The sequence below is a fragment of the Palaemon carinicauda genome, chromosome 39 (assembly GCF_036898095.1).
Source record: "Palaemon carinicauda isolate YSFRI2023 chromosome 39, ASM3689809v2, whole genome shotgun sequence".
Classification (NCBI taxonomy): Eukaryota; Metazoa; Arthropoda; class Malacostraca; order Decapoda; family Palaemonidae; genus Palaemon; species Palaemon carinicauda.
Window position 1 is genome coordinate 32,986,560 of NC_090763.1, and position 5,000 is coordinate 32,991,559.

Consider the following 5,000-nt stretch of genomic DNA (forward strand, 5'->3'; position numbering starts at 1 on the left):
GACTGAATTTAAAAGTGGTAGGTCTTCTACAATAGTAGGGCTTTAGGTATCTCTCTCTTATTTCTCTAATCACAGGACAAACTAAAACATAATGGTATTCATCCCCAACTTCAATGCCGTTGCATAGTGTGCAAGAGTGCTGATTCTCTTGCCTAGAATATCTTTCAGTTGCTACAGGAAGTTTGTGGGTACCACACCTATATTTACTAAGGGCAATTCTTTCTGGAATATCTAAATTTATAATATACTTTTCTTGGCCAAATTCTGTCTTAAAAAGTTTATAATTACTACACAATATATTTCTTTCTACTTCTGCATACCACTGTTGTCTCTCTATATCTTTGAGTTTCATTTCTAGGCTATTTATTATCCACGTGTGATTGAAATTTTCTGGATGCTCCCATATATTTGACATACCACATGAATCAAGGATAGTTTTAATTTTATGGATCCAACTAGACTAATACTCATTCGACTCGTATAGAATTCTAAGAAAACGATAAAAAACATTTGACAATTTAGACGCCTTTGATTTTACAATTCTCAACCAAAATCCAATCATCCGTTTGCAAATAGATATTTCAATTTTGAATCTGCCAAGATCCCCATATACCATGCAGTTTGCTGTTCGCTTGTTCACACAGAGCTGATTTTTCATGAACTTCTTGTGAAATGCTTCAACATGATCTAGTTTGTGGTAACCCCATATTTCACAACCGTAAGTCAAAATTGGTACAACTAGAGCATCGAATAGATCACAGTTGATATCAATGGGTAATTCAAGTTTTTTACATTTAATTAACATACTAAATAATGCTCTACGTGCTTGAATGACTTGTTTCTTAATAGCTTTTTCCATTTTACCATTATAATTGAACGTAGTACCAAGGTAAATATAATCATCTACAATTTCGATGCTCTCCTCACCATATTTAAAATTCGGGACATTTCTAACTTTTCCTCTAGAAAATACAACTACTTTAGTTTTTGAAACATTAATTTGAAGTTTCCAAGTATCACAATATTCTTTTACTTTGTTTAAGGCGTTTTGTAATTCCTTTGGGGATTCAGCCATTACAATAGTATCATCAGCATAAAGCAAAACATAAATACGCAAAAACATTTCTATATCAATACTACTTAAAGTTTCATTTATTTCCCTTGAACACATATCCATCCCATTATAACCCCCGCTAAGAAAAGACTCGAAATCATTTAGGTAGATGGCAAAAAGTAATGGGGAAAGATTCTCACCTTGTCTTACACCTATGTTACATTCGAAAAAGTTAGAAATTTTGTGATTCTGCTTTACACATGATTTTGCATTATTATACATATTATATATGACAGCCATAACATTACCATTAATGCCATGTGAGATTACTTTTCCCCACAAGGACGACCTGTCAACCAAATCGAATGCTTTTCTGTAATCAACGAACAAACAGTATATTCTCTTTTTTCGATGGAGATAGAAATTAACAAGTGAATGCAATACAAAAATATGATCTAGAGTACTATATCCTTCCCTGAAACCAGCCTGCTCCTCACCAAGTTGACCAGTGCTGTCAATATAATCAGTCAACCTTTTATTGACACAAGCGGTAAAAAGCTTCGCTACACAGCTCAGTAGTGTGATACCCCTATAGTTATCTGGGTCGTCAGGGGATCCTTTTTTCTTAAATATGGGTTTTATTATCCCTATACACCAATAATATGGAACAACTGAGGAGATCAACACAATGTTAAAAATTTTGCAAATAACATTTAGCATATCATGAGGGCAATTTTTAAGGAACTCATTTATGATATTATCAATACCACATGCTTTTCTACTCTTAAGTTTTCTTATTTGAATTTGTATCTCATCTACTGTAAAAACTCAATTTAATTCTTCGTTAACTAACTGGTTAATAATGCTTGGGTCGAAATTATCAGGGTGTTCACTATCATCAGGTTCAACATTACCTCGACTGAGTTTAGCAAAATAATCTCGAAATGTTTTAAGTGCAATTTTACAAATCAGCTCACTCTTATCAGTATTCTTTAACAAATCCCAATAATCCTTACTACTACTTTTTCTCAGATTTCTAACATTTCTATGAAATTTTTTTTTCTGAAAGATTTCTTAGCTTTATTAATTATTCTCTTATATGTTTTAGCTCTAGCTTTCAGTTCGTTTCTAGCTTCATTTGTTTTGATTTTCTTAAGCCTGTTTTTTACTTTCATATATTCAGTTCTTTTACTAGAACAGGCTTTGTCAAACCATGGTTTGCTAACCTTTTTGCAATCCCCTGTTTTAGACTTATTTTGATAAACTTTTTTACAAATGCCAATGTGTTTAGCAGGGTCAATATATAATTTTCCTAAATCTTTTACAATATCATCCATAATATTCTGGGTTACATTCAAAGGGTTCAGTGAATCTAATTTCTGGTCTAATAAATTAATATCTCTAGTACTGAATGCTTCCATATACTCATTTTTTATGTCATTTGTCCATTTTGTTTTAAGTTCTTCATATTCAGAATTATTCATATCATAGGTTTCCTTACTATCTAAATCTAAATTTTCCTCCTCCTGTATTTCCGGTGGTCTCATATTACAAGTCTCTTCCAACCGTAATACCATAGAGAGGGCTGAGTGAGTATCGGACAGACACCTGTCATATTGCTCAACATTAAAATCCGTAATACTACTCATAAGTTTAGGAGAAACAATAAAATAGTCAATACAACTTTTACCATTAGCTGTGAAACAAGTGAAATCCCCCACGCCACTGTCCCCCCCCAAACCTCCCGTTAACTACCTTAACGTCAAGCATTTTACACAGTTCAATTAAGTTACGACCATGGTTATTAGTAATAACATCACTGTTATAGCGATCTGTGCTAAGACCAAGAGTTTCTAATTCCCTTTTGGAGCTAAACAGACATTCATCAATAAAATAATTTAAATCGATATTTTACAAAGGGTCATCTATAAAGTCATTAAGTAAGCCTGTTCTTGAGTTAAAATCACCAGCTAATATAATTGGTAACTCATATTTTACATTCAAGTTCATAAGATCATCAGCAATAACATCAAAGATATTAGATGAACAATAAGGTGATCCCTCGTGTGGAATATACAAAGCACAAATAATAATATCATTCTGTGTTTCCCTACAATGAAATCTTACACATAATAAGGAATCAGATATTGTGTCTTCGATCAATGTTACACTATTTTCCCTATCTCTTCTAATTAACATACAGATTCCATGTATACCTCCATACGGAAGTGTAATATCATTTTTTTTCTTAATAAAATGCGAGTACCCAGGAAACAAGTCATCGTCGATAAATTGGCATTTAGTTTCAGATAAACAAATCCAATAATGAAATCCAACAATAAAAACAAACGCCACAATGAAAATAACAATACTAATTTTGACTTATTTTGTTCGATGCTAGCATCATCATGAAGGATCACACTGAAAATAAAAGCATATTACGACGAAGAATTGATATATCACCTAGAATCCTAAGTTATTTGTTCCGCAATTTGCTTAGATGCCAAACATTTCCTACAGTAATAGTTTACCAACATTGCCTTTCTTTCCGCTAGACACTTCCTTGATCAACCTCCTTAGCACCATCACGAGGTATTGTTTGGAAGGTCGGGAAAAAATATTCTACAATCTTTTGATTAATCCCCATCTGAAGACAACTGGTAGGCAAAACTTTCAGAAAATGCCGTATGCATATCCTTTATTGTTAAATTATCACTAATTATTCCAAACTTATCTAATAACGGGTTTCATATGTTTGTGTAAAAGTGTCGCATGTGATTTCATCTGGATAGACAAAACCAAGTCTTAATGGCATGCTCATGGTTTATAAAAGCTTAGAAAATTTCTTATTCCACCGTTTGGTACTGAGCTTGACTGATGAAAATAAAACAAAGCTAGAAAGCTTTATTGCACAACGAGTGAAAAGAGTCATCTCCCAAAAAATTACACTCGTCAAAACTTTACGGAAGTGAGATATATATGCATAATCATCATGCTAATTAGTCGAGATATTCAGCGGCATGACTGAGGGCAACAGCGAGTCCATTTACGTAGACTGCATGAATTGCTATAGGCTTAATGCGATTAACAAACCCCCGTCAACGATAATCCTACTTCGCGTTTCCCGTGGAAGGCTAATAGAATCAGCAGCGATTGAACTAAGAGCCAATGTCATGCAGTGGTTGGAGGAAGGAGAGGCATAAAGAATACTCACAAAAATTAGAAAGGGTTTATGATCTGCTGAAACTCCCTTTAAAATTACATTTGCGAAAGGAGGAAGGGAAGTGGAAATCAATCGTTGACTGAAGGATTCATTAAGAAAATAATGATGCTGGAAAAGGGAAGAAAGAAGTAACAAAACAAAGAAAACATGAGAACACCTTCACCTGACCCACGTGCATTGTTTTTGTCTGGGAAATGACACGAAATGAAATTGCCTTTCATAGAATGATAGCAACACTGATGCAAAGGGAGGGAGAGAATCCGCAAATAGAATGCGACACTTAGGTATATCAGCTCTTTGAAGGATCCACTGAAATTTCATATCTTAAGAATTAGAGAACCACATAGTATGCGAAATATTATAGATAGTATTATATTCAGTCATGTTCATAGAAATATGTACGCATATAGGAAGGAGAGAGAGAGAGAGAGAGAGAGAGAGAGAGAGAGAGAGAGAGAGAGAGAGAGAGAGAGAGAGAGAGAGAGAGAGAGAGAGAGCTGCATCGCGTATCCATGACAAACACTGAACCTTAACATGAAATGACACTGCTGCTTTTAAACAATACTACTTTTATTATTAGATTTAATAGAGAATGTGAACAATTTAAATGCCTTATTAAAAGATAAGATAATCTTAGTAACCAATACTATTGGAATTCTCCTCTTTGTTCCGATTCATACCTTTTTCATATACTCGTCTCTATTTCGATAAGCATCACTACGA